Source organism: Leuresthes tenuis, unplaced genomic scaffold, assembly GCF_036924035.1.
Source record: "Leuresthes tenuis unplaced genomic scaffold, fLeuTen1.0.hap1 SCAF_8, whole genome shotgun sequence".
NCBI lineage: Eukaryota > Metazoa > Chordata > Actinopteri > Atheriniformes > Atherinopsidae > Leuresthes > Leuresthes tenuis.
In genome coordinates, this window is record NW_027325362.1 from 12,214,107 (window position 1) to 12,224,084 (window position 9,978).

Genomic DNA, 9,978 nt, shown 5'->3' on the forward strand with positions numbered 1-9,978 from the left:
GTGTAGCCGGACACTCCCTCCAAGATGGGAAAGTTCACTCGGTGCTGACAGTGAGGCTTCTCCTCCAGAAGTGAGGATGACATCACCCCACAGGACCTGCCTGCGAGTGTTCACAGCCCCACAGGACAGGTGTAAAAGCTATTTCTATGGCAACAGCCAAACAACTTGGAACTAAACCCAGCAAGAAAACATTTCTCACATTACGCGCATCTTTCATTCTGAGAATTCAGGGGCCAGGGAAGCTGTAATTAATCCATATTTCTCTCTTAGACTCAGTCCAGGAAACCTCGGTGTATAAAGCTGCAGGCTGCCCACAGGGAAAATAAACATGTTCAAGCAGAAACGGTCACGGTTCGGAGAGGTAGGACCCAGATGCAGTTCTTTCAAACGGAACAAGGTTTATTAACAAAAAGGGGACAAGGAGCAAGAACAAAAAACGCAGCTGAGTCGGATTATCAAAAACACCAAACTATGAAATAACAAAACCATGAAAAACAAGACTGAGAATGGCAAAATGAGACTTATCTGAGTGGCAAGGCATGAAGTGAGGTAAGGATTCTGCTGTGACTGAAAGGAAACCAGAAGACTAAATACTGTGGAGGGAGTGATCAGTGAATGAGGTGCAGCTGTGAACAATGAGCCAGGTGACATGGCAGGGGAAAAACATGACTAGAACCCAACTGAAACCATGATTAAACATAAACTGTGACCGATAAAACATAGACTGTGACAGAAACAGGTTCTAAGATGTAATCACATCCCTCCTTCTGCACTAAAGTATTTCTGATTCTGCTCCAAGCAGTTGATAATAACTGTTTTGAATAAATTCCTGAAGATAGAAACGACATAAATTAAGGATAAATGGAAAAATAAAAACAGCTTCTGTGACAGTAGTGATGATCAGTTGAAGCTTTCTTACTTAACTGCACTCACATGAGAAAGGAGGGAGGAGCAGACGACAAGAGACCACACTGTGAAGCAGGCACAGATACTGTTCTGTGTGGAATCTCAGACATGGGGAAGTTAGGAGGAATGTTCAAGTGGGAAAACAATCTACTTCCATTGCGGGGTTGTGTTTTGACACCTCCTTGATGGTTGTTTACTGCAGATAGATTGTGGTGCAACAATCCTTCAGAAACCATTTATTTGGGATCCAGATGAATAATAAAAAAATGTACCTCCTGTAGTTTTTTGTGAAAGGCTGTCACAGGCTGCCTACACTTACCCTCTTGTCATCAAATGTATTAACATGAATTCCAGTATATAGGCTGGTATGAAAATAATCTAGCAATCCATTGAAAGTTGCAGGTGCAAGGAATTGTCTCATTTTCCTTTGGAGGAAAAGGAGATAAGAAGTGAGAAGCTGCTTATTGAAGTCTTTCTTTGACGGCGGCTAAATGAAACATGAATCCTGAATTTTCTTGCTGGCTTGCTTCACTGTAGACATATAAATGCCTACGTTCATTTCAGGACAAATAAAACATTTTATCCCCTTAACGATTTTGTATGGACAGCTGCAGAGTGCTGTTCTTCGCAGATTATCATGGCCAGACAAACACACCTAGGCAGGAGGGATCTATGGATAAGACTAATGTTTATAAAGACAGGAGAGAAGCTCTGTTTCAATCAAACAGACCAGGGCTGAATTTTCCTGGCGATTAGCAAGAGACTAGAGAACAAAGGGTTTCCTGCAACCAGCCCACCGGAGCCACAGGGCTGTAGAGAGCAGTCTGGCTGAGAGGGATATCACACAAGAGCCAGAGACAACCTTTTGCAAGGAAACTACGTGATAAACTGTCCATTCATTTAGGTTTAAATGTCTTTTAAGACTATGTTAAAGTTTAGATTTGCTTTCTTGCCAACAAAAAAGCTGTACACTGGAGTCATTGTTTTAAAAAAATGCAGATATTTCACTCAATGTTTTAGGATTAAAAGTTCCTAGAGACTTTGCTCCATGCTGCATTCTATATCCTGGCTGAGGTCATGTTTTTCCTTGCCTCAGCAAAGGACTGGATTTCCCCCATTTCCCTATTTACAAGCTGTCATCTTAAATGAGACCTTTCATGAAACGCACTGCTTGCAGCAGCTGAGCAGATACAAGTGACCAAAAGGTCAGACTGACCTCATAGGATATAATGTGACAGTATGATGAAGGCATATTAAGGCGATTCCTGAAAGAAAATGTCAAACTTTATGGCTTTTGAGCAACTTCCTGTGCTGCTATAAATTAAACTTATAAAAGCATTGTGTTACTTTGCCTGTATACCATACCTGCAAATCAAAGAACTTGCTGTATCTCCGGTAGACGACATGGGAAGTGGAGTCTGAGTAAGTGACGTTGATCAGGTACACCTAATGTGGAAAGCACAGACAAAAAAACATGGTTTGAAACAAAGTATCTTTGTCAAAGACACCACAGTACCGCTTTAACCCTTATTACTTAACTTCAAAGGTCCACAGAGGTCAAACACACTCATTAGGTTCCTCTGTTTCAGTCACACATTGGAAAGCTATCAGGGGATCAATGAGGGGGTGAATAGATTTCACGTATTAGGTCATTAAAGCCATACTTGATGAATTACATCACATTTGAGCTTGAGTGCATTTAACTAGGGGTAGTTTATACTTATTCCCCTCCATTCATCTATCCATTTTCATCCACCTCCTCCAGCTCTTCTGAGGGGACACTGAGTCATTTCCAAGCTAACTGAGTTACAGTCTTTCTGGTAGGTCCCAGGTCTGCCCCAATGCCTCTTCACGCTAGGACAAGTCACCAGGGTAGATGACCAGATGCCCTCACCACCTCAACTGGCTCCTTTTGATGTGGAGGAGCAGTGACCAGGGATGGACTGGCACCAAAAAGCAGCCTTGGACTTTCCCCCCCAAATAGACCGACTATTTGTAGCCCCCCAAACAACATTTGTAGCCTATTCCACAGACACTGCACCACTCACCATGGAAGAGAAGACAAAGATAAATAGTGCCAAGATGGAAAACACTTCTCCCCCTCAAACTTTTGGTTCTCTTGAACAAAAAGAGCCTAATCTGCATGAATTATGCAGAGATAAATTTGAACTCGCGGGCATTTGTGCTTGCCAATCTATTTATTATTGGCATGCTTGTTAGTTACATGTTTGTTTTGACAGCAATAAACCACATATTTCTCATCATCACACCGCAAATCCAACCGGTACCTCCTCCTCCGGTGAAATTCCCTCAGCTGCCTGCCCCTCATCATGACTACCATCAGCATGTGGTTGGTCAGGTTGGATGTCCACCTGGTTTTCAGATAAAGCTAATTTCCACCACTTGTATTTGGGATCTCATTCTTTCTGTCACAACCCACAACCCTCCTCCACTTAAGGCAGTGAGCTGCCTCACACTCAGCTGAAAACTGCCCCCGTACCTGCTGGAGATCTCCACTTGACGAAGCCAACAGGATCACATCATCTGTAAAAAGCAAAAATCCTAACTCGACTGAACAAGAAACCCTCTGACCCTGGGCCTTGAACCTAGAAATTCTGTCTATAAATGTTATGAACAGAATCAGTGACAAAGGGCAGCCCTGACTAAGTAAAAAAATGCAATGAAATGCAAGTGTTTTAAGCGCTTTAGTGCATTAGGACCATGAGCACAAACCTCACTAGTTTTCTATTAGCCTGATGATGCAACTCTGTTTCAAATTTCAACAACCCTCTCCTCAAAAAAAGGTTACCGTATTTTTTGGACCATAAGGTGCACTTAAAATTCTCTAATTTTCTCAAAATCAGTGCGCCTTAAAATGCGGTGCGCCTAATGTATGAATTCATTCTGGTTGTGCTTTCTGACCTAGAACCGATTTTATGTGGCACGCGACGCTCAAAAATCTGTCAAAGTGTTTTAGCACGGCCTTGGTTAGCTACGAAGTTGCACTGCTTAATGGATTGAGCATTACGGCCACTGTAGTCATGAGCCTCGCGGAGTAATATGATCTGTGCTTCAACATTAAGGTGTTTTCATTCATTCATTCATTCATTTTCTATACCCGGTGCCCTAAAAATGTCTCCTCTTAAGAGACATGCTTACAAAGCAGATTTCAAACTCAACACTATCAGTCACACAGTACAACAAGTGAGTTGAATAAAGTTTGACTTATCTGAGTTTTGTTTCATTTAATGCGCCTTATAACCCGGTACACTTTATGTATGAAAATAGACCCGTTAGCCGTCAATCGTTGATATTGCGGCTTATTACCCGGGGGTCTTTATAGCCCCCCGGTAATCAAAAAGTGGACTTTGAAACCAGGTTTAACTCACTTGGGGGGACAGAGTTACTGTTGTAAAGCACAAAGCTCCGTCTTCTGTGTGGAAACAGTGTGGCTTTGTTATAAGATACGTGAGAAGACACTTTGAAACAAAGCATCAAAGATTCCAGCATCTGTACATGTTACAAAAGCTCAAAAAGTAAGAGTGAAGAAGAGGTCTGGTGTTACAGCAGCGATGATCTCAGAAGCCACATCATAGAGCCAGGCTGCTGCCAAGGCCAGTTGTACTGTTGCTGCAGAGGTGGCAAAACATCAGCATTGAGCATTTTTTCCTCAAGGGAGATCTTTGTTTTTTTAAACTGTAAGAAAAAGTCTGTAAGGCCGTGTGTCAAGGGGAAAAAAAAGCTTGTTGGACTGCAAACCAAAGGAGCATCGCAGTGAGATCATAAGAGTGGATGGGTGGGAAGGAACTAGGAGAAGAGGCAGGAAGAAAATGTGGCAGGTCAGCTGGCTTCTGATCACTGCATCATATACCAGGAGTTGCTCTGTTGCAAAGCCTCAAAAATTAATTGTGATGAGCAGCAGAACACAAGCAGTCAACTTTGCCAAAGCAGATGATATAAATCATTGACATTTCAGCTCATTTTTGTGGAGGAAATTTACCACACAGGGGTGTGTCTGCTGAACGTGGAAAAAGAACATTTAATTAGCCTGCCCTGACCCTCGACTTGTTAAAGTTTTTTGCATTTTTAAAAATGTTGGCCGACTGAGTATTTGAGTTTGACACCCCTGGTCCAAATAAAGGTTTTCAGTCTGTACCAGATGACCACGTCTCTCCTGCCTTCAACTTGTAGCTATTAAATAGATAAAACAAATACTGAAGCTGAGTATAACATGAAACCTTGTATGCAACTGTAACAACAGTGACAGTTTGTGCCCAGGATACATATTGTCATTATAGAGGAAAACATTTTCTCTCATCCTTGATTACATCAATATGACTAAAGTACAAGCTACAAAAATCATGTAGTCTGTCAAACTGATTTGGAATACATAATCATTAGGCAAATAAGTTGAAAAAGTTAAGACATTTAAAAGTAAGTAGTCAGTTCAACCATCATAAATGTGGATTTGGGATGCACAAAAATATTTAGATTAAACAGTCAGTCATTTTATTTGAGCTTATAAAAGACTCCAATAATACGAATTTTGCGAGATCTCGCAAAACTTTCTCGCGAAGTTTCGCGAGATCATATGAGATCGACAATTATCCGGTTTAGTTGGGCCCATGGAAATACATACAAACATGGAGTTTATTGAATTTTATTTTGAAATGGGCCTAAAATACAGTGAGATAAAAACGATGCTCAGTAGTAGTCACGGCTTTGAAATTAGGGAGAGACACCTCAAAAGATTCCTGAGCGAGAGAGAACTTTCTCGACGCAAAGACTATTCGGATCTTGCTGTCTTGGTGGATTTAATTCAAAACCAACTGCAACACTCCGGGCTGTTACATGGGTATCGCTGGATGTATGCCAAGTGCAGAGAATCTGGACTACTGGTGAGAAAATAGAATGTGAGGTTGGCACTTAAGGAACTGGATCCGAGGTGAGTCGCATTGAGATTGAGAAAAGCAGGAAGCCCAAGAAGACTACTTCTCACTTCTCAAAAGGGACGAACTTCATCTGGCACATGGACTCGTATGATAAACTGAAGTCATATGGCTTCTGCATCAATGGAAGCATTGATGGTTTCTCTCGAAAAATAATGTGGCGTAATGCGTACACGACAAACAGTGACCCGAAGCTGGCCGGAGGCTATTGCACTGAAGCAGTGTGACGTTTTGGGGGGGCTGCCCCAGAATTGTTAGGGACGATCTTGGCACTGAAAATGGTCGTGTGAATGACTTCCAGAGGTTCCTCGTCCCCATTCCTCCAGACCCGCTGACAGTTACTTGGAGGGACTCTATGTGACCACAGACTTCCTTTCCCCTGTTGAAGATGAGGCTAGATGAACATCTTCAGCTGTGCAAAGATGAATGTGTATTTCGCCAATACCATGTGATCCAGATGTATATGAACTGTGCCATATTTTTATGGCCGAGTCTCATCTGACTCCAGCCATCACTGCAACTCTGTAAGTCAGTGATGAGCCTCACATCCACCACCAAGAGAGTGTCTGTGTGCTCTTAAACCGACAACTGCTGGAGAAAACTAACAATATTTGATCAATGTGTCCTTCTTTTGTAAAATATGATTCATCACAAAAAAAACATAAGGTCTATTACTTCCACAACAAACATTAAGTGACACGTAACTGACAAACTGACATTGAACACTGTAATGTCAGAGTTGAGTAGAAAACAGCACAAACGCTTGGTATTTTTGAGAAAATGTTTTATTAATGGTTGTTTTCTTTTTCCTGTGGCAAATCCTGGACTGCAACCCTGAATAAATTGTAATTATGCCTCATCTGTGCAGTTTGTTAATTCAGACCAACTTTAATGTGGTAAAATGCACACACATTCTATAAAAAATACCTGAGATGGCATCAAGTTATTATGTGGTGACAGTAAATTAGAGTAATATAACTGAAATATTTCATAATCATTCTGAAGGCCCATTAAGCATAGTATGAGTTAGAAGCTGGTCTTTTCAGGTCCACATTTCATACAAGCAAAATCCACTCGCAGATTAGGTAAACATGAACACTCAACATTATAACTGATATAATAATAATACTGATTTGGCAGTTTAACCTTAAACACTTAAACAGTTCTTCCAGTGATGGACAACTCTGTAACATTCTTGAAAACAAGTTTAGCCTTTAAAGTGGGTTAGGCTCAAAATTGTGGAAATGAAAGCTGCGGCCATTTTCAAAGTATCATTTAAAAAAAATAATAAATCCAGTGAAGCTATTGTGGTGTACTATTGCACCAACAGAAAATAAAATTGCAGACTGCTCACCACACAGTTCAGTCCAGTTCAGATCATCAACCATACAATGTTACCATTAGGCCCAATCAAGACTGCTCTCAAGTTTAAAGAAGAGCAGTCTTAGTCCATTTCTAAGTAGTTGCTGGAGAGAATGTTGTCATATTCAGGGTAAGAGCTGTACATACTTGGTAGTTCAAGTGTTGCTCCACAGCTGTGACCAACAGGCCTTCTGCTAAGCCCAGTTTCAACATTAAAGCGAATCATGATTTTGTCAACACATATGACAGAAGACCCAGTGCAAAAGCTTAGGATTTTCTCAGGCTTAGTCTGGTCAGCATTTTTCACATAACGCTGGAGATGGTTAAAGGTTGTCTGCTCTCTCTGAGACAGCACCACCTTCGTTGCTTCAAACAGTTGTGACACTCTTTTGCCTGTGGCCTTTTTCGACTCATAAACAAACAACAGACTTTCCTTGTCCACCAGTTTCGGTTTTACCTGTGACACGGGTGTGGTGAAGCAATCAACTATACATTTTGGCTCTTGCAGAATGGCTTTGTGAGCCATTGTTTCTATGGCAGCCTTCATGCCGCCCTTTGGAGGTAGGAAATGGGAACCCATCCTGGTAAAAGGTTCAAGCAAGTCCTCCTCATCATCTTCCTCCATTGTGCCCTGGAGAGCCTTCTCCACAGCTGAGGGAGGTAAGTAGTTGAGAAATGATGCCATCAAGATGTCTACATCAACACTGCCAAGTCCATGAATGCAGGCAAAAATGAAAGCCACTGATAGCCTCACTGGCACGACACCATGATCTACCAATCCCTTCACCCAGATACACCCACCTGCTGCTGCCATTTGGCCTCAGTTGTGGAACTCGCTCTGTTTCCCCCTCACATTGTTCCAGAAATTGCTCCCAGAATGCTGTGTAAACTTCCCTTGACACTCCTGCATCATCTACAGCTTTTTCATTTACAAATTCCATCTTTAAAGTCAAATTCGTTATACTGCTGTCCATGAATAAAGCCAAAAGATCTTGAATAAGCTTTATCCTGCAAACTGAAGCACACAGTGTGCTCTGTGGATTTCCTGGGTTGTTGGCTGAGGCTGATGGGGAAAGCTGGCTGCTTGAATTAGACTTTGTAAAACCGTCTCCTTCTCTGTGCTGCACTCAGCGGTCTCTGTTTGTTTACAAAATTAAAGGACAGCTATCCGGTCACCGTAGGATGTGACATATTTGGCCATCTGGTCATCACCTGTAAAACTGTCTTGTCAATCTGCAAACATAAAATATGAAAAGACATATTTGAGATGCTTGCTTTGAACATGAATGATAAACACACACACACACACAGACTCAAAGCCATAACTCTCCCCTTTCAAAACAGTGTCACTGCAGTGTTTCAATGCAACTGAACATAGCTGGCATTACAGTAAGAACAGAAAGAGATACACAGAGATACTTGTATTTATTCTGCTGCAGAAATGTGTTGATGTATGTTTTGGTTTTGTTTAGGTCTGACAAACACTCGGTTATTAATTTTTAAAAAAGCTACAGTAAAAGTATGTTATGCTAAGCTTATTTATCACTAGGACAAGCAAGATGAAAACCTAGCTGTTTCAGACACTTGTACCACAAAATGTGACACACGACATGCATTCTTTTCTTTTTCGTATTCATATTCAAGTGATGGTGGTCAGTTTTGTTGTATTTCATTGTACCAGCCTCTGCAGTACACACAACTAGCCATGGCGTCCATAGTTGCTATGGCTACAGTAGCCTACACACACGTAGCTCTACATAAAGCATAAAGCAAGTCAAATGAAACGCATAACGACACAACGTTATGCTCACTTAAACACTAGCCCTAGTTTTTACCCTGTCACTGACTCGGGGTCTGCGTTGCTACATCGACTAATGAATTTTTAATGAATATGAATGAATTATTATATAATATTAGCCTATTATTATGCCCACCTTGTCTCTCTTCATTCGATTTATGTCCTCTTTTGGGACCTCTCTTAAATTCCAGAAGCTCTCCAAGTCGTCCTTCATTGCTCCTCTCCTTTCCTCAACGAAACAACTTTCTCGGGATCTCGCCAAAGTTTTGCGAGATCTCGCAAAAGTCCGTCCTTTTTTCTTTTTTTTTTTCATCCATCATTTTCCCCCCGTGTCCTCTGCGGGGCTCCGTACTTCCTTAAGCACTGATACAGTCACTTAAATGGTCACTGTACCTCTTCTTGAGATTTTCTGCTGAGCTATTTTGTGTCAAAACACTGATTTCTGAGACATTTTCTTTGCTAATTTGGTTGCTGTGCTTCTGGGATTATTTCTGATGGGGATTCTGGCAATTATTTACATCTGTTATGATGCATAACCATAGAGGAAGTTGTTAACCTGTTAGAGCAGCTAACTGAGCTTAGTCGAGCAATGCCTGGAATAAGACTCCAGGTGGGGTTGAAGAGGAGACGTCTAGGATGCAGAGCATGAACAAAATGGAGAAAAGGTGGAAAGAGGGTTAAACCATTTCATTTTTTTGATCATCATGTAAGTGTGAAATCGCTTGGACCCCTGATGAGGACACAGCAGGACTATTAGGAAGACAATGTTAGTATTTAATCGAAACATGGCTGCAGGAACAACTCGAACATTTCTTGACTCAGCTTTAAGACTATATATAGAGAGAGATGTTGAATTGTTCGCTGTGAATTCCTGTTCACTTGGTCTCCTGAGAGAGTTCACCTGTTTTACCTGCCAGTGCTGCACGTGTACCCAGTATCAGTAGCTAAGTTGTAGCTAAGCTA